The sequence below is a fragment of the Eumetopias jubatus genome, unplaced genomic scaffold (genome assembly GCF_037043125.1).
Source record: "Eumetopias jubatus isolate StellerSeaLion01/CBP00866 unplaced genomic scaffold, mEumJub1_p1.0 scaffold_11, whole genome shotgun sequence".
Taxonomy (NCBI): Eukaryota; Metazoa; Chordata; class Mammalia; order Carnivora; family Otariidae; genus Eumetopias; species Eumetopias jubatus.
This window is the reverse complement of record NW_028274817.1, coordinates 42391939-42412795: the sequence shown is the minus strand read 5'-3', so window position 1 is coordinate 42412795 and position 20857 is coordinate 42391939. Positions and strand designations below refer to the sequence as shown.

Below are 20857 nucleotides of genomic sequence, written 5' to 3'. Positions count from 1 at the left end.
TTATTCCAGTGGTTATGAGGTTCTGTTCTAGAACATAAATGTTTCTTCAAAATACTTTGCTCTTGTAAGTAATTAGATATTTCTTCCTCATGTTTTAGGTATCTTATCGCTTACTTAAATAGGTTAAACATATTTTAATAATTTATATCTGATAATAAGCCTTTACTAGATACAGTGTGGCTTATTGATACTACTGACAGTGGCCTGCCTTTGGATTATGTCCTTGTTTAGGAGGACTTAATCTGTAGGTATATTGTTAAAGCCTCAACTAATGTTCAGCCACTCTAAAAAGAGGTAGAATTTGTTGTTCCATATGGCAGGCATGAACCAGTTTGTGGTCCAGATGACCTATAACTCTATGTGGCATGTTTCTGATAGAGGCAACACGAAGTTTAGAAGATGCCAGAATCCCACTGTGATTGGTGGATGGGACGCAGAAGGGTGTGCAATCAAATGCACATGTGACGTGGCCTGACATAGCGACGTGTTCCCTGCATTGCACTTTGTCCATTCAGATGTGGAGGTTGCCCGTGACGTCAGGAAATGCAGCGACTATAAATGGGCCAGTGCCCCCAGCCGCCGCCATTGTCCTTCCTTTCGAGCTGTCGGGAAGGTGAGCCCCACATGGCTGAGCCTGGCTGTGAGACCTCTTCTTAGGAAAGCCTGGGCACAGACGGAGGATCCCACGGCAGCCGACCCGAAGAGCCCGAAGCAGAAGGAGGCAACGCGCCAGTGCTGCCGCCGCTGCTGCCACCACCACCCTCTCAACATCACTGCACCCCACCCCCGCTACAGTTTCACCACCTATTCCCCAGGGTTCTGAGGCATGTTCACAAGGGCCTGAGCCCCTCGCAGAAGACCGTGAGCATCATGGATTCGTTCGTCAAGGACATCTTCGAGCACATTGCCTACGAGGCCTCTCGCCTGGCCCGCTCCACCAAGCGCGCCACCATCACCTCCAGGGAGATCCAGACAGCCGTGCGCCTGCTGCTGCCCGGGGAGATTGGCAAGCACGCCGTGTCCGGGGCCACCAAGGCCATCATCAGGTACACCTTCCGCCAGTGAGCTGCCTCCGGACCGCCTGACCACCTCGCAAACCAAAGGCTCTTTTCAGAGCCACCTCACTTGGCACAAAAAGACCTGTAACTCTCCAGAGACCCACCTACTCTAGCGTTTGGACCTGTGCCATTCTGCCCATCCTTATAACACCTTTGTCGTTTATGAAACATTACCAATTGTATCAACCCCACCTTAATGTATGTCTTTAGTGCAATTTGTTCCAAGCAAAATCATCAATTTCCTTTAACCACGTTGCAATCGTTTGCTTGCGTAGAGTGCCATTTCTGTCAGTTATTGGACCTGTGCCATTCTGCCGGTTTTTATCCATTTGTACCATGAACGAAACAGTATGAAACATCACAGCTCGACTTTAATATATGACTGTAGTGCAGTTTGTTCCAAGGAAAATCAGAATTTTCCTTAACCATAATGATTTTCATGGCTTTCCTAAATGGCCATTTCTGTTAATTATTTCTCCAAGTCAACCTTATGGGGATATTTTCTTAATGGTCTTTACCCTTTTGCTTTTATTCTCTCACTAGTGCATGCTGGAATTTTCGAGAAGTTCATTATGTCTGATATGGCAACAGATAAAATGCAGAAGTAGACGTAAAGATACATCTGAGTTCTTTAGGCTAGATATTAAGGAGATATTCAGATATCTGAAACGATGTCAGTCTCCACTCTACTTTTTTAGAAAACATATTTTTCACATGCATTTATGTCATCATGATGTCACGGGTTTTTAAAAATTATTTTAAAATAAATTGACTAAAATTTCTATTCTAATGTTTTGTTAAAGTAAACACTGTCAGATACAACTGGCACAAAAGTTCTTTGGCTTCCTGTTAATTTTGAGACGTGTAAAGTTGTCCTGAGACCAGAAATGGTTCTAGAGATTTACTCATTCTGGTGCAATCAGGTCAACTGAAAATAGCCTCTTCTCGGTGGTCAACTTTCAAAAACAATTCAATGCCTAATATCCATCAAAACTTCCAAATCATATTGTTACCTTAAACGTACTTTATACAATCTTCAGTTGACTTTGGCTCCTTGGACTAATGCAAAATGAAGGGAATTAGTAATCTTAGTTTATCTGGAGACTTCTGTTGAATTAAATCTCACAAGTACACCCAACACAAGGTGGGGGGGTGGTGAGGGACATTCAAATCATGATGTTGACGGAAACTTTCTTGTCACCTTCCTGACTGAAATAGGAACGACAGTAGCATTTCATCCGCAAACATGATATTAGGCTTTCGCTTGAGGTCTATGTGTTCACAATAACATCTTTGGTTTTCAAAGTGTTTTAGGTAACAGAATGGATCTAAAACATTCGCACGTGCTGTTTTACCACCTATCGAGATTAACATTTTTTAGTATCGTTTGGCTTATTCCCATAAATCATATTATAGATTTTCCAATAGTCAATCCTGCTAGCATTCTTGGAAGTAAATCCCTTCCTCCTGGATGGCTTTTTCTCGACATTATTTGGGTCCTTTCCTGTGCTTGTTCCTGTGTGTAGTCAGCAACAGACTATAGAGCTCGGATTTCTCATGACTTCTGCACCCTTGGCCACTTGCTTTTCTCAACTGTCCCCAAGGTCTTACTGTGTCCTGGGAGCTACAATTTCCCAGAAGCAGCCCGGACCCAAGGCTTAGTTGGGCTCCCTCTGCAGCAAGAACGTGGACTGTGATAGAAGGCAAACCGGGGGCTAGTGGTGTGGGCTTGACCCCTTAGTCTTTCCTTCACCTGTTTATGTCTGGGTGTCCAACTCTCCATGCTCCTCATATGTGAGGCACAGCTGTGCTTGAGAGAGCCGGCTGTGCTCAGCCCTTCCTGCCCCCAACTAGGGCAAGTTCTGCATTCCAGGCCTTCCCCTACCTCTGTTCCTTGACCTTCCAGCCCCAAGAAGCTGGATTGTACTAGGAATCCCCTGAAAGCCACATTCTTGGTTTGTTTATCCCTTATTTCCTCCTCAAAGAGAGGCTGGCTACTCCTCCCAGGTCGGACCCCACCCTCACGCAGCAGATCATTGTCCAGCACATGTGTCAGGGTTGCCAACGGGCCTGAGGTGTGAGGTAGGGTGACCGTATAATTTCATGTCCAATTAATGCAGATGGTTTTGAGAGTAAAAGGGGTGCTCTACATAATTGTGCTGGGACAGCAGGCAAAATCAGGACACGAGGACTCCCTTCTAGGGAAAAGGTCTGGAGACAGAATAAGGGCATCTCTTGGGGCTTAGGGATTTGCAGAGCACAAAGTTTCGTAGGAAGATGAGAGTGCATCACCTTTTCCATAATCTGTTCTCTTTGAAGTGCGGGTGCCTTTGTTTTCTGGGGAAAAGTAGTGTGTTACGAGGCTGCATTGACAGGGAAAGGAGACACAACATGGTCAGCGCAGCTGTTTGAATCCTACAGCTGCTGGGAACTAGTGCGACTGGGCTCTACAGCAAGAGTGATTAAGGGCACAGGTTCTGGGGTCAGATTAGACCTGGGTTCAAACCCCAGCTGTGCCTCTCCCTAGCTGTGGTGTCTTGGGTAAGTGACTTGACCTCTTTGAACCTCAGTTTCCTCCTCTGGACAATAGGGTCTACAAGGTAGTTGAGAGGATTCAGTGGGATAATGCAGACAGAGGGCTCAGTGAATCGTGGCTATACTTAGTCTCAGTCCTGAGAGGCATGCCCTGAGGCAGTTGGAGGGGTGGGGGGCGATGTGATTTGATGCCAGGCAGCTGTAGGGACTTGCTCTCCTGGCTACCTTGGTCCCATCTGTTTGCTTAAGGCTGATGGTGAGATAAGGGAGGACGACTCTTGCTTTCCTGAGCCTCTGTTAGTAAAGTTGCAGAGATAATGCTGCTCTGAGTTGCAAGGGGAAGTTGCTAGGGAGCAGTTGGAAAGTGTGCCTTGTTATCTTGCTAGCTTTGGGCATTGCTGACTCAGGCTTTTGTTGGCAAGCTGTTCCTCCTCACTCCCACTCACCCTCTCCCACTCACCCTCTCCCTATCCAAGTGCCATTCACCTTGCAAGTCTTGGCTCAGATCCTACCTCCTCTGTGAAGACGACCTGACCATCCCAGCCTACAGTGACTTCTCCCTCCCTGAGCCTCAGTACCTCCAACTGCAAAAGCGGGTGTATTCTTTATAATGCCCCTCCGGAGGGGCCACGATTAGGGCTGAATGAGGGAACAGATGTCGCATGCCAGGTGCAGTGTCTGGTACAGGCCTATGGTGAGTTCCCTGCTCCTTCTCTTCATACGCGTTGAACCCCCCACAATGTGTGCATCCTGGTCTTGATCAGATGCAGCTTTCTATTGGTAGTCATTTGGGAGTATGCCTGTGGTAGGTCTCTGTTCAATTGCAATGTCCCAGAAGTTAGGGGGCCACATCCTACCCTTCCTCACCTTCCAGGATCTAGCACTACACAAATCTCCATAATAAACTTTTTATTTTTTTTTTTAAATTGAGCTCTGGAAGACTCTATGCGGCAGGCACTCTCCTGTGTCTGTTTTACACACAGGTCCAGTCTTTACCCTTTGCCCCCATATTTTCCTTACAGGACAGGCAGGCATAATTCCTTCTGTTGAGAAGAGGGAGCCCCAGAGAAGTTGGGTTATCCACTACCCCCAGCTCACCTACCTAACGCGTGGCCTAGCCAGGAATCAAATCCAGTTTTGACTCCTGTGCTAGACTGGGTCCAGTGAATGCCTGTGAATGTGGGGACGGGAGGATGGACAGAAGTAGAGGCCAGAATAGGAGTGCCTGCACCTTTACTTTTCCTTAGTAGAGGGAGGCTTGCTTGAGAAAAGCCTATAGGTAGTAAAGATTTAGGATTCAGAGGGTCCCCAAGCCCAGGTAAGGTCCCTCTTGGACAGGAAAAAGGAGGGCGGGGAGTGATGGGTCAAGCTAAGGCACAGGGAATTCCACAGTGGCTCCAAGATCCCAAAAATTAGCAGCGGAGGAGGTGAATAAGCAGGTGTCAAATGAGCCTCCTTTGAAGAGGCTTATTAACCCAGAAAGTTTTGAATTCCCTTGGAGTCAAGGCTGAGCATTTCACTCCAATAGAGTACCGATCATGGGACCTATGATTAGGTGTGGAGATAAGCTCTGCTGCACTCTGGCATCAGGGGTGATGATGGGGAAAGCAGAGGGGATAGGCCATTTAATTCAGCAGACCTCAAATCTGGTAGGACTTCAGACTGACCTGGGAACCCGTGGCTATAACCTCACACAGCAGGCTCGGAGGCTGGTAATCTGAGGCTAAAACACAGTCTGAGTCCTAAACCTCCAGCCCGCGGCCTGAGCACTTCAGGGCCATGGGACTGTGCTCAGCCAGGCTTCACCTAGATCTAGTAGAGCTAGGCCTCCTACGGGTAAGTGCCTCAGGGGTCCACGAGCTGTGTCTTTGGTCCCGTCAGATCTTCCAGAGGCCTCACTCGGGTCAGAGGGAAAAGCTCTTCTCTGGCTGAGCTCCAGGGTTTCCAGCTCTATCCCTGCCCTGCCTCCCAGGGATTAGGATGCTGGCAGCCTCAGCGAGGGAGCCCGGGATATCCAGGCTCTCCCCCTGCCTCAACCGGCCTGCCACAGCAGCATCCAACTACACTACCTGCTTCCATTCACAGGACCCCTCCAGCCCCCACCCCAGTCCGGGAAGCAGCAAGCAGCAAGAAGCTAGGCTGCCTGTTAGGTAGAACAGAGGTCTAATCCTGGCTTACCTGCTTCCTGAACTGTGTGACGCATGGCAATTGACTCAACTTTCTAGTCCTAGGTTTATTCTTTGTCCATCGGGGATCTAGCCAGTCCTTACGTCATAGGGCTTTAGAGATCCATGAGGGACGTTATCATGCCCTCCCTCCCCACCTAACTTCCCAGAAGGGAGGAAAATCCACTGGCAGAAATGCAATAAAACTGTCACATCTGGGGGAGGTCAGCTATCTAAACTGTACAACTTGGGATAGTGTTTTTGTCGTTCCCTGCAACAGGATAAACATTCCCCTTTTCCCCTAAGATCGGGGGGAAAAACAAAGGAAAACCTGGAATCGCCACTTTCAAGTAATTTTCAGCTCTCCACCCACCATAGTTTAGCCAGGCTATCCCCAAGAAGGGTCGGGAAATCTCATGTTCGGGTTTACAGCGCAGCCTGCATTCATCTATTCATTTATGCAACAAACATTTGCTGAGTACCTACTACGTCAGGCACTGCTAGGTGCCGCGAATCACAGAAGGATAAGCTGAGAGCCCATAAACTGGTTAGAGTCTAGAGGGGGAAGGCAGATACTTTGGTCACAGAGATATAATATATTAAATGCTATGACAGAGACGTGCTCAGGTTATTTCGGGAGCCCAGAGGAAGGTCATCGAACACAGCCCAGGGGCTAGTCAGGAAACTCTTTCCGGAAGAGGTAAAGTATTAAGTTATGTGGGTTTTTTAGTGTTTTTCACGTTTCACGTCATATTTTGTTTGTTTTTTTGTTTTCAGTCCTGTTTTCAGAACGAGGAGGCAAGAGGAAAGGGAGACGTCTCAAGCGCAGAAACAGTATTTCCTCCCAATGTCATTTATCTGCAAATAGTGAAAGTTTGACGTCTTCCTTGCCAATTTGGATGCCTTTTATTTCTTTTCGTGGTCTGATTGCTGTGGCTAGGGCTTCCAGTACTATGTAGAGTAAAAGTGGTGAGAGTGGACATCCTTGTCTTGTTCCTGACCTTGGGGGGAAAGCTCTCAGTTGCTCTGCATTGAGGGTGATGCTAGCATGGGTTTTTTCATAGCTGTGGGGTTTTTTCATGGTAGCTGTGGGGTTTTTTTGAGATTTTATTTATTTACTCATGAGAGACAGAGAGAGAGAGAAGGCAGAGGCAGTGGGAGAAGCATGCTCCCGGGAGCCTGGGAACATGACCTGAGCCGAAGGCAGACGCTTAACGGAATGAGCCACCCTGGCGCCCTGAGCTGTGGGTTTTTATGGCTTTTCTTATGTTGAGGGATGTTCCCTCTAAACCTACTTTTGTTGAGGGTTTTTATCATGAGTGGATGTTGTACTCTGCCAAATGCTTCTTCTGCATCTATCGAAATGATCATAGGGTTCCTATCCTTTGTCTTATTGATGTGATGTATCATGTTGATCGATTTGCAAATATCGAGCCACCCTTGCATCCCGAGAATAAATCCCACTTGATCGTGGTGAATGATTTTTGTGGATGTGTTGTTGGATCCGGTTTGCTAGTATGTTATGGAGGAATTTGTGCGTCTATGCTCTGCAGGGATCTGGGATACTGGCCTGGAGTGCTCTTTTTTCGTGGTGTCTGTATCTGGTTTTGGTATCAGGATAATGTTGGCCTCATAGAATGAATTTGGAAGTTTTCCTTCCTTTTCTATTTTTTGGAGTAGTTTGAGAAGAATAGGTATTAACTCTTCTTGAAATGTTTGGTAGAATTCACCTGTGAAGCCATCTGGTCCTGGACTTGTGATTGTTGGGAGTTTTTTGATTACTGATCCAATTACTTTGCTGGTTATTGGTCAGTTCAAAGTTTCCACTTCTCCCCATTTCACCTTTGGTAGTTTATATGTTTCCCTCGGAATTTAGCCATTTCTTCTAGATCATTCAATTTGTTGGCAGAGTTTTTCATAATATTCTCTTATAATTGTTTGTATTTCTATGGTGTTGGTTGTTATTTCTCCTCTCTCTTGTGTGATTTTATCTATTTGGGTCCTTTCTCCTTTTCTCTTGATAAGTGTGGCTAGAGGTTTGGCAATTTTACTGGTTTCCCACCACCCAAAGGACCAGCTCCTGGTTTCATTAATCGGTTTCATTGTTTTCTTCGTTTCTATATCATTTATTTCTGCTGTGATCTTTATTATGTCCTTCCTTCTGCTTGTTTTAGGTTTTGTTTGTTGTTCTTTTTCTACCTCATTTAGGTTTTATTTGAGATTTTTCTTGCTTCTTGAGGTAGGCCTGTAATTGCTATACACTTCCCTCTGAAATGCTTTTGCTGCATCCCAGAGGTATTGGAGCATTAGGTTCTCATTTTCATGTGTTTCCATGTACCTTTTTAATTTCCTCTTTTATTTCCTGGTTGAACCATTCATTGTATAGTAGCATGTTATTTAACCTCCCCGTATCTGTGGTCTTTCCAGGTATTTTCTTGTGGTGGACTTCTAGTTTCATAGAGTTGTGGTCAGAAAAGATGCAGGGTATGACTTTGACTTCTTGAATTTGTTGAGGCTGGCTTTGTGGGCTAAGATGTGATCTATTCTGGAAAACGTTCCCTGTGTACTTGAAAAGAATGTGTATTCTGCTGCTTTAGGATGGAATGTTCTGATTATATCTGTTAAACCTATCTGGTCCAGTGTGTCATTCAATGCCCTTCTTTTCTTGTTGATATTCTCTTTAGATCATCTGTCCATTGATGTAAGTCAGACGTTAAAGTCCCCTTCTACTATTGTATTATCATCGATTACTTCCTTTGTGCTTGTTATTCACTGTTTTATGCATTTGGGTGCTCCCATGTTGGGTTCATAAACATTTAGAATAGTTATATCTTCTTATTGGAGTGTCCTCTTTATTATTATATAGTGTCCTTCTTTGTCCCTTGTTGCAGGCTTTTTTTTTTTAATTGTGCTATGATAGTCTCCATACAGTACCTCATTAGTTTTTGATGTAGTGTTCATGATTCATTATTTGCATATAACACTCAGTGCTCATCACAACACATGCCTTCCTTAATACACATCACCCGGCTCCCACATCCCCCTCTCCCCTCCCCTCTGAAACCCTCAGATTGTTTCCCAGAGACCATAGTGCCTCATGGTTCTTCTCCCCCTCTGATTCCCCCCTTCAATCTTCCTTTCCTTTCCCTAATGTCCTCCATGATATTCCTTATGTTCCACATGTGAGTGAAACCGTAAAGTTTAGTTCGTCTGGTACACGTATTGGTACTCCAGCTTTATTTTGACATGCATGGGCATGATAGATGTTTCTCCATCCCCTCACTTCCAACTGCAGGTGTTTTTAGGTCTAAAATGAGTCTCTTATAGGTAGCATATAGATGAGCCTTTTATTCTCTAATCCATCCTATCGCCCTATGTCTTTTGGGATTGGAGCTTTGAGTCCATGTACATTCAAAGTAATCATTGATAGATATGTATTTATTGCCATTTTATTACCTGATCTGTGGTTGTTTCGGAAGATTTTCTCTGATCTTTTCTTCTCTTTCTCTCTTTCGTGTTTTGCTGATTTTCTTTAATGATGTGTTTGGATTCCTTTCTCTTTATTCCTTGCCTATTTATTAGTGGTTTTTGATTTGTGGTTACCATTACGTTTGTATATAACCTCTTCTGTATATAGCAATCTATATTAAGTTGATGTTCCCTTAAGTTTGAACCCATTCTTGACTCCTCTCCTCCCCATGTTTTAGGTATATGGTGTTACATTTTAGTTTTTATTTATTTTTAGTTTTATTTATCTTACAGAGGGAAAGATTGGGGGGGAAGAAGTAGGAGGAGAGAATTGTAAGTGGGTTCCATGCTGGCCATGTAGCCCAACGTGGGGCTCAAAACCACAACCCCAAGATCATGACCCGAGCTGAAATCAAGAGTCAGAGGCTCAACCGACTGAGCCACCCAGGCGCCCCTATGTTGCTATATTTTAAATCCTTTTATTTTGTGATTACCTTGACTGACTTTATAGAGAAATACTCAAATTTTAGTGGTTTTGTGTTCTTTCTACCTTTATACCATCTCTTTTCGTCTCTCCTTTCCACTCAAAGAGTCCCCTTTAATATTTCTTGCAGGGCTGGGATGGGGGTCACAAACTCCTTTCGTTTGGGTTTGTCTGGGAAACTCTCTACCTCTCCTTCTATTCTGAATGGTAGCCTTGCCGGACAGCATCTTCTTGGCTGTAGGTTCTTTCCTTTCAGCACTCTGCATATATCATGCCACTCCCATCGGGCGTGCAAGCTTTCCCTTGCAAAGTCTCCTGCTCAGCTTATGGGTTTTGGTTTTCCCTTGTAAATACTGTCTTCTTTTGTCTTTCTGCTTTCCAAATTTTCTTTATCACTATATTTTGCCGATTTAATTACATATGTCTTGGCGTTGGTCTGTTTCTGTTGATTTTAATGGGAGTTCTCTGTGCCTCGTGGATCTGGATGTCTGCCTCCTTCCCCAGGTTAGGGAAGTTTTCAGCTATTATTTCTTCAAATAAATTTTTGCCTCCTTTTCTCTCGATTCTTCTTCTGGGACTCCAATAATGTGAATGTCATTACATTTGATGGAGTCCCTGAGGTCCCTAAGTCTATTCTCGTTTTGCGTAATTGCTTTTTATCTCTGTTGTTCAGCTTGATTCATTTCCATTACTCTGTCTTTGGGGTCACCAATTCATTCCTCTGCTTCTTCCATCCTGCTGTTCACTCCATCAAACCTGTTTCTCATTTCTTTTCCTGAGCCTTTTATCTCTGCTATGTTACTCCTTATCTCTCTGTTAGTCCTTATCACGTGTCTCACTCATGTCTTCACTCTTTTCCTAAGTTATGTGAGTATCGTTATTGATCATTGCTTTAAATTCTCTATCAGGCCTGTTACTTACATCTGTTTTGCCTAGATCTCTGGCCATGGCCTGGTCCCCTTTTTCGTATGGGATAAAGTTCTCTGTCTCCTCATTTTGTCTGCCTCTCGGTATCTGTTCCTGCGTGTTACAAAAGTCAGCTATGTCTTCTACTCTTGAAAGTAGCAACTTTAGGAAGCAGTAGTCCCAGAGTGCCCTGCAGTGCAGTGTCCCCTGTTCACCAGCAGCTGGCACTTCAGGAGAATATCCTATGTGTGTTGCTTATGCCCCACTCTTGTGTCTGAGTCACTTTCCTTTCAGTGCAGTCATCTGCACTGACTCTCTGCCTGTTGCAGGCTGTGCTGCTTCTCTGTGATTTTACTGGGACCCAAGCAGGCCAGCTCTGGGGACAGGGGGAATGTGCCCACCAGAAACCTTGGGATCAAAATTTGCATTGGGCCACCTGTCCTATGCCGGATTCCCCCAAGCACTGTGGCGGCTGGGTCTGTGCGTGGGGTTAGCCAGTGGCATGAGACTGGGCGTGGCTCGAGGCACTGCCTGGGTGTAGCTGGGCCCCGCCCACAATGGTGCCTGTGGGTGCATGGCTGGGCGAGGCATGACACCTGGGCACGGATCTGCAGCTGGGTAGGGAAGCAGCTGTGCACCCTGTGTTTGGGTGGGGTATGAACCGCTTTAAATAAATTTGCCCTGAACCTACAGCTGAGCCCAGCAGGCCTGGAGTGGACAAGTCCTCGGGAGAACAGGTGGGCATGGCACACTGCTAGCAGGTTGGGTAGCAAGGCTCTATGCAGTGCTCAGATGGCCCCGTGTTTATGCAGGGGGGCAGGGGTGGAAAATGGCCCCGTGTTTATGCAGGGGGGCAGGGGTGGAAAATGGCCCCCGTAGCTCTTCCTTCTTCAGAGAGGTCCACCACCACGCTCCAAAATCAGTATGAACAGTTCCGTCTCCCATTTGCCCCTGACATGGTGCAAACTGCCGTTTTTATGTCACCCCTCCACACAGACTGCTCTTTCTTTAAGGGTGGCGACCCAGCTGTCACTTGCTCTCCTCTGGCTTGCCCAGTGTGAGCTCCCTGGTGCGAGCACCTATTTCTCGCCCCTCTCCCCATGCATAGCTCCCTCCTGCCTGCTGGCAGCCTCCTTCCACGTTTCTGACCTTCCTAACCTTTCAGATGCAGCTTCCTCCCTATATTTAGTTGTGGGGTTTCTTCTTCCAGTCCTTGCATTGCTCTCTGGTTTATTTAATTTTTCTGGATGATATCTAGTTTTAAATGTGGGATGGGATGAGCTCAGGCTCCTCCTACTCTGCCATCTTCCCAAGCTCCTCTGGAATCGCTTTCTTAAAATGACTTTTTAAATATTATGGTATGTATGAGACCAATGTGCATGAATAACTTTGAAAAACCACTGTAAGTCATGTGGACAAAAAGGGACTTTAGAACCAGCAGCAATCAGCATGATAGAAATTAAGTGACTTAGTGAAACAGGATTTCAATTTTCTAAATGGTCCACAGTCCATTCTCTGAAAAGGCATATGGCTCTAAAAAGAGCTTTTGGCTTCAAAAATTCAGTTCCCCAAGGAAATGGCAATTTCTAAGGACCACCAACAAGGATTTACTGACACTTCTTTTTATGGTAGCTTTCCTTGGGTATTTATGCAGCAAGTCCCTCATCCCTTTCCATACCCCTTTGGTTGTATCTTTCATCAAATGGGCTCAAGAAAAGTTTGGATTCCTGTAGTTTACCTAGCTTTTGTCTCACTGTTTGGCTCAGCGTGACACCATTCACAGGCTTCTACATTCAAATCAAAGGTCATTTAGAATTTATTTTAAGAGTTCACATGAAACATATAGAAAACATAACGAAATAGTCAGTTTTCGTACAATCTGTAACAAATTGAAGCCCCCCCCCACACAACCCCGACAGTGTGTTCTCCCTTCACAGATATATAGGAAGCTAGAAATCAATTAAATGGAAAGCACTTGAATAATCACCAACCACTTTGAAATTCAGCATGTACCTATAGGAAAAAGAAACAAAGAAAAAAAAAAAGCCTCGAGTCACAGCCCGCCTCATGCCCCTGGCCAACCCCACGCACATACCCAGCCGCCACAGCGTTTGGGGGAAACCAGCATAGGAGTGGTGGCCTAATGCAAATTTTGCTCCCAAGTTCCCTGATGGGCACATGCCCCCTGTCTCACATACTCAGCTCCCGCTTTGTGCAGAAAACATGGGGAAATAAGATTCAGCTCCGGTTTATCCCATTCTGCTGGCCCTTCCTTACAGCATTTACAAACTAGCACCACCAGGAGCTATTATAAGATGTGTAATTACTTATGACCAGTTGAAATACCCCCCCCACCTCTTAATTGTAATTTCTTAATATACTGTCTTTGGGTAGATAAATGAAAATGGACTTGTCCAATTTATGCCTCTCTTTCTTGTGTGCTGCTCCCCACCTGCCAAAAAATTTGCCCCCCCAACACACAAACCAATTGAATAGAAAGGGAAGGTGCTCCAATATTGCTACCTCCTGTTACACATGCCTGTTTAAACCCAGGCATCATTTTCTTCCTCTCTCCCTATGTACTCATGTGTTTCCAACACCACCACTTTACCTTTGGTGTCATTTTAAGAGATGGACACATTGACTCTGGGTCTCCAGAGCGTCCTGGTTTCTAGCATGTCCTGATCCAATGGCACTTACTGCTTATCAGAAATATGGTAATGATGTGCAATATAACGTATTCCAATAAAAACAGGACTCTCCTAAGATCTGTTACTGTTTTGATGTTGAAAATGAGCAGACAAAAGGCACAATGAAATGGAATGTTTGAAAGATCTTCTAACCGAAGTCCCAACAAGTTAAGTGGGCACTGGATCCTTCTCTGATTGTCCGATGTGATGTGAAGCTCAAGGGTATGCCGTCACAGGGGACACGGCCTGGCATAGAGTCCCGCTCCCCTGCGTTGCATTTTGTCCAATCAGGTATGGAGGTTGCCCGTGACGTCAGGAAATGCAGCAACTGTAAATGGGCCAGCGCCCCCTCGGCAGCCGCCATTATCCTTCCTTCCGAGTTGTCGAGAAGGCGAGCCCCACATGGCTGAGCCTGGCTGTGAGACCCCTTCTGGGGAATGCCCGGGCACGGAGGAACCCACAGCAGCGGACCCGAAGAGCCCGAAGCACGAGCAGCCAAGCCGCCAATGCCGCCGCCGCCGCCGCCGCCGCCGCCACCGCCGCCACCGCCGCCGCCCCAACAGTTTCGCCGCCTACTTCCCCAGGGTTCTGAAGCAGGTTCACGAGGGCCTGAGCCTCTCGCAGAAGACCGTGAGCATCTTGGATTCGTTCGTCAAGGACATCTTTGATCGCATCGCCGACGAAGCCTCTCGCCTGGCCCGCTCCACCAAGTGCTCCACCATCACCACCAGGGAGATCCAGACAGCCGTGCGCCTGCTGCTGCCCGGGGAGATTGGCAAGCACGCCGAGTCCGAGGCCACCAAAGCCATCATCAGGTACACCGTCTGCCGATGAGCTGCCTCCAGACCACCTGACCACCTTGCAAACCAAAGGCTCTTTTCAGAGCCACCTCACTTGGCGGGAAAAGGCCTGTAGGCTTTAAAAAGTGGGACAAACTCTAGAGTTTTTGTTCTCGTTGTGGCATTCTGTGGATATTTAAAGTAGTTTTACTTTGAACCAAACATGATCGGCACTGCTTTCATCTATATTTGCGTGCAGTTTTTCCCTTGGACAACTGTGGACTCTGCTTAACCATGCCGCTTTTCTTGGCTTTCCTACGCGGTCATTTCTGTTCGATATTTCTGTAGGTCCGCCTCAATGGGGGTTATTTTTGTTATAATGATGTTTACCTTTTTCTCTCTCATTCTCTCATGAGCGTGTGGAGAATTTTCCAGAGGTTCGTTATGGTAGATATGGCAACAGATGAAGTGCAGAAGCTGATATCAGAATCCATCTGACTTCTGTTAGGCGGGTTATTGAAGGGACCTTTAAGTATCTGAAGCAACGTCAATCTCCTTTATGCTCTTATAGAAAAGATATTTTTCATATGCATTTGAAATTTATGTTAACGTGATATAATGGGTTCCTAGTACAATTTTTAGATGGATTCTGGAATACATATGAACATTTCTGTCTTAATAATTTGTTCAGTAAATATTGGCAGATGTTATTGACAATACAGGTTTCGTGGTTCTCTTTATTTATTTACTTGTTTTTGTTTTGTGTGTTTGTTTCATCAGGTCTTTTATTTCAACAGCAGAGAAAGCAGTACTGTCCTATTTGTGATAATATCACTGTAGTACTATACAATCTTAGTTTACAGCATAATTGTACAGGTACTATTTTATCTGGTAGTTACAACAATGCTATCATAACTAGTTTATTACAGAAGCAACTCAGATCCAGAGAGCACAGACTCCCAAAACTCGTAAGTGCAAGGTCAGTTCTTGAACGCAGGAGATCCACACGCTCCGCCAGGGTCCATAAGAAAATGTGGAGAAAAGACATACAATTGAAGTAATTTTCCTGGTGCTGAAGAAAACTGTATTCGGTTAATTCTTACCACCACTCATTTAAATTCGTCATCTCTTTTATCTTCTCACCCAACCCCCACCATTCTTACTACCTAAAGATTGAAAATATGGCTCATTCATTCACCCAACAGAATCCTTAGTATCTACTCTATCTGGAATAGACAGTGCAAATATGTCTATGTGTAAACAAACAAACAAACAAACATAAAAGCCATGCCTGACTTCAGGTTGCATTTGCTTAGAGTCTGCTAAGGTTCCTGTTTCTTTCTAAGAGTGTAAAGTTTCCCAAGATAAAGCTCTCCTAGGTATATACTCATTTGCAGGGCAATCAGATCAACTAAAACTATTTAGGTTCTCTTCTTTTTTAGCGTTTACATCTTTTTAAAATTTAATTTCCAAATATTCACAGATACCTTTCGACTGTAATGCTGATAAAGAGATTTCTTGTCACTTTCTGGCTCTAATAAGAAGGATAGGAGCATTTCATCAGCATAGGTGGTATTAAGATTTTGTTTGAGATCTATGTGCTCAGAATGACAATTTTGGTTTTCTAAGCCGTTTCTGGTAACTTACTAGATATCAAACATGCCCTTCCAGTAGCTTCAGCAGCCATTGCAAACAGTCTTTTCTCTTGGTTTATTTAAGTAAGTTATCGATGTTCCAATATTAAAATTTCCTTAAATTTGTGGAAGGGAACCCCTTCATCGGAGTCAATTTGAAGAAGTTTGTAGCCCGGGGATACGGATTGTGTGATTTGTTTGCTGATGTCGTTTAGGCCTACCTTCCCCAATCAGAAGTGATCTGAAAGCTGTAAGTTCATCTGAACTCTTTCATTACTCCCAATTTTATGAGCATTCACATCTATGTCTTAACCTCATTGAAATGCAAGCCCGACACTAATCGCCCTACTTCATTCTCCAACTGATTCCTCTTTCTTCAAAAGGAGTTGTTGTCACAATCCCTGAGTGAGTGATTTTGCATTTTCTCACACGCAAGGCTCCAAGATGCCCTAAGATTAAGAATGTCAATGTGCTGCCTGAAGCTTTCTGCTGTACCTACCTTTAGAAGGTGCTCAAACAGGTTCTCCCTGATGACATTATCTATTCTGAGGGTATGACCATCATGTGCCCCGCTGTTAGTGATCGTCTCCATCATCGAGTGAACTGCTTTTGAGAGCACTCAGTCAGCAGATCCAAGTTTTGTTTTTACCGGGAATGTGAACTTCCTGAGAAGAGAGACCTTGTCTCCTTTGCTGTCATATATCAGGAGGGAGAACCATGTATGGCGCTTGGTAGGGACTCAGTAGTTTTTGAATAAATACGGAAAGACGGATAAGAGCAGATGTTCTAGAGTCCCAGAAGAGCGGTGATGGGTTGGGAAAGAAAAGGCAAACCGCAGTGGGTTGAGGAGTGAGATGAGGAAGATGAGGAATGGAGATAGAAATCGGGTACTCTTTCAAAGAAAAGGGATACCGGTCAGGAAGTAGGAAGAGAGTGTTAATGGTATCACAGAAGAGGGGTTTTATTTTAGGATTGGGAGATAGGACAATGTCTAGAGGTAGTCAGTAATAGTGGCTGAATCTCAGTTACTGGTATTGTTGTTACATTACTGTCATCATCACCATACCTCTACCATAGGAATTTCCGTTATTTACCCCTTTCATCAGAATCCCAGTGCACCAGTTCTCTATTCCTCCACTTGGGCTGTGAGTTCTGCTTCAAGATAGCATTCTACCGAGCTCTGTCATTTATAGGCTGTGTGGCGTTCAGCGGCCTGCTTAATTTCTCTGAAACTTAATTTCCTTTTCTATTCATTGGAATAACCCACACCTATTTTAACAAGATAAAGAAAGCTAGCTTGGGGCCTCTCTCCAACCCCACTCCTGGCAGTCCTTTAAGAAGGCCCACCCTCCATGGCCACGGCCCTGTGTTTTGATTTTTACTGCAGAAGGGTGCTGGGCCCTGTCAATTCTGCATGAGTCCTGGGCAATTAAATGCTGCTTCTTAATCAAACTCTGACTGTACATTTCTTTGTTCCAGGTGCTGGCAACACAAAGCACCACCAATGGGTAATGTTTCACGAGGACTTACTAGGAGTCAGGTGTCAGGAGCTTTACATGCAGGTATTTTTAATCTATGAAACACATAATGCCTCATATATACTAGAAATATTTCTAAGCACTTCGAATGTGGTAACTCATTTAACCCTCTAAGAGTCCCATCTTCCAGACAGGGAGACTAAGGCCCAGAAAGATGAAGTAAGTTGCTCAATGACAATGAGCTAGTCAGCAGAAGAGGTAGCATCGGAAACCAGAACACCCGGCGCTAGATTTTGGGCCCTCACACCACTACACTGTAAAGCTCCTGGCTTCAGCTTGACAACAGTCCAGTGAAGCTGCTACTATTATTCTCCTCCATTTTCCCCTAAGGCTCAGAAAAATTAGGTTCCTTTCCTAAAGTCACACAGCTGCTAAGTGGTAGACCAGGTTTGAATGAGGTTTCTCTGACTCGGAAGCTTATAACCATTTGGATGGCATGTAAAATCCTTCCTCTAACAGTTTCAAGCTTTTTGCTACATGTGCATATCACCAATCCAATTGTTTATTGAATAGAGCTATTTTAAGGAACTTATTTTCAAGATTTTTGAAAACATTTTCCTAGCCATAATATCTACAACGTCTCAGGATAACATGGTGTTCGTATATTTTATATTCAAACTAACTACACTGCTTAACTGTAAGAAGAAAAATCTCTGTGCCACTAAAACCATCTCATGTGCCTGCAGAGGCAGGTGTACCAGACATAGGGATGTATTGCATTCCATAACAGTTTTCACCCACGGCCCACCCTTTATCCCCAAAGTTCTGTTCAGACCCCTTTTCCTAAAAACCACGGAGGATGTTGGTTTCCTTCCTGGACTCTGGGAGACGTACATTGAGTGGATTTCCTAGGTTGCTCACAACCCACTGGTCAGAACATTACTTGCATTCCAGTGATGTTTGGTGGGGGGAGGTGGATGGCTAGTTCCAGGGAATCATTCACCATACACAGCAGAGCTAACGAAATCACTGATCAACTTTTTTGAATGTTTTAATTTTGTGGCCAAACACTGCTGTCTTAGGAAGGAGAAGTGTAGCAGAGTGGGCTATCTATTAAAACGTGTGCTGAAGAACAGGAGGTGCCAACTGGTTAAGGCCTGCCGGAGTCGGCAGGATAGCCTTGGATGGTGCTCGAAAGACATGTCAGAGATCTCAACCCACCACAGTTGTCAGTAAAACACGTGTGGTGAGGAGTGGAAAAGCAAGCCATGTACACCTTTTCTGCCAAGGCTAAAACCTCACAGGAGAAGGGAATGTGGGAGGATGCTTAGCGGCCAACAAAGCCCTCCTTATACCCACTTCCCAGGGACCTGGTTGAGGGAAATTAACCAGACCTTGGAGAGGAAGGCCAGGCCTGGGTGAATGGGCTGCCTTCCTGTGCCATGTGGGAGGAAATTATTCAGCCCAAATTTATTGAGGGCTCAATATTAAGACAGAAATGTTCATATGTATTCCAGAATCCATTTAAAAATTGTAATAGGAGCCCATTATATCACGTTAACATAAATTTCAAATGCATATGAAAAATATCTTTTCTATAAGAGCATAAAGGATATTGACGTTGCTTCAGATACTTAAAAATCCCTTCAATAACCCACCTAACAGAAGTCAGACGGATTCTGATTTCAGCTTCTGCACTTTATCTGTTGCCATATCACCCATAACGAACCTCTAGAAAATTCACCACACGCTCATGAGAGAATGAGAGAGAAAAAGGTAAACATCATTATAACAAAAATAACCCCCATTATGGCGGACCTACAGAAATATCGAACAGAAATGACCGCGTAGGAAAGCCAAGAAAAGCGGCATGGTTAAGCAGAGTCCACAGTGGTCCAAAGGAAAAACTGCACGCAAATATAGATAAAAGCAGTGCCGATCATGTTTGGTTCAAAGTAAAACTACTTTAAATATCCACAGAATGCCACAACGAGAACAAAAACTCTAGAGTTTGTCCCACTTTTTAAAGCCTACAGGCCTTTTCCCGCCAAGTGAGGTGGCTCTGAAAAGAGCCTTTGGTTTGCAAGGTGGTCAGGTGGTCTGGAGGCAGCTCATCGGCAGACGGTGTACCTGATGATGGCTTTGGTGGCCTCGGACTCGGCGTGCTTGCCAATCTCCCCGGGCAGCAGCAGGCGCACGGCTGTCTGGATCTCCCTGGTGGTGATGGTGGAGCACTTGGTGGAGCGGGCCAGGCGAGAGGCTTCGTCGGCGATGCGCTCGAAGATGTCCTTAACGAACGAATCCAAGATGCTCACGGTCTTCTGCGAGAGGCTCAGGCCCTCGTGAACCTGCTTCAGAACCCTGGGGAAGTAGGCGGCGAAACTGTTGGGGCGGCGGCGGTGGCGGCGGTGGCGGCGGCGGCGGCGGCGGCATTGGCGGCTTGGCTGCTCGTGCTTCGGGCTCTTCGGGTCCGCTGCTGTGGGTTCCTCCGTGCCCGGGCATTCCCCAGAAGGGGTCTCACAGCCAGGCTCAGCCATGTGGGGTTCGCCTTCCCGACAGCCTGGAAGGAAGGACAATGGCGGCTGCCGAGGGGGCGCTGGCCCATTTACAGTCGCTGCATTTCCTGACGTCACGGGCAACCTCCATATCTGATTGGACAAAATGCAACGCAGGGGAGCGGGACTCTATGCCAGGCCGTGTCCCCTGTGACGGCATACCCTCGAGCTTCACATCACATCGGACAATCCGAGAAGGAAATCCAGTGTCCACTTATCTTGTTGGGACTTCGGTCAGAAGATCTTTCAAACATTCCATTTCATTGTGTATTTTGTCTGCTCATTTTCAACATCAAAACAGTAACAGATCTTAGGAGAGTCCTGTTTTTATTGGAATACTTTATATTGCACATCATTACCTTATTTCTGATAAGCAGTAAGTGCCATTGGATCAGGACATACTAGAAACCAGGATGCTCTGGAGACCCAGAGTCAATGTGTCCATCTCTTAAAATGACACCAAAGGTAAAGTGGTGGTGATGGAAACACATGAGTACATACGGAGAGAGGAAGAAAATGATGCCTGGGTTTAAACTGGCATGTGTAACAGGAGGTAGCAATATTGGAGCACCTTCACTTTCTATTCAATTGCTTGGTGTGTGGGGGGCGCAAATTTTTTGCCAGGTCGGGAGCAGCACACAAGAAAGAGAGACAGAAATTGGACAAGTCCATTTTCATTTATCTACCCAAAGACAGTATATAAAGAAGTTACCATTAAGAGGTGGGGGGGGGATTTCAACTGGTTATAAGTAATTACATATCTCATAATAGCTCCTGGTGCTATTAGTTTGTAAACGCTGTAAGGAAGGGCCAGCAAAATGGGATAAACCAGAGCTGAATCTTATTTCCCAATGTTTTCTGCACAAAGCAAGAGGTGAGGATATGAGATTGGGGTGGCTGTCTGTCGAAATGCTGAAATGCCTGGGGCCCTGTGATCCTTCAGGTGTGTCCACAAGAGATAACCAGAGATCCCAGAAATTATCAAGCAGAGCTCTCCTGTGTGTGCATGGCCTGCCCCGGTGGGGCAAGACCAGTGTAGTGCCCAGCAGTGCCCAGAGTAGAATGGAGAGAAAGTCAAGCAGCCACGAATCCCCAGCGAGCCTCC

General features: G+C 45.4%; 3 pseudogenes; 2 read left to right on the top strand and 1 right to left on the bottom strand.

Annotated features, from left to right (window-relative positions):
* Positions 1 to 624: 624 nt before the first annotated feature.
* LOC148163016 (histone H2B pseudogene) lies at positions 625 to 1065 on the top strand (annotated as a pseudogene).
* A 12643-nt stretch (positions 1066 to 13708) lies between these two features.
* LOC148163015 (histone H2B pseudogene) lies at positions 13709 to 14140 on the top strand (annotated as a pseudogene).
* Positions 14141 to 19308: 5168 nt separating this feature from the next.
* Positions 19309 to 19734, bottom strand: LOC148163014 (histone H2B pseudogene; annotated as a pseudogene).
* Between the last annotated feature and the right edge of the window lie 1123 nt (positions 19735 to 20857).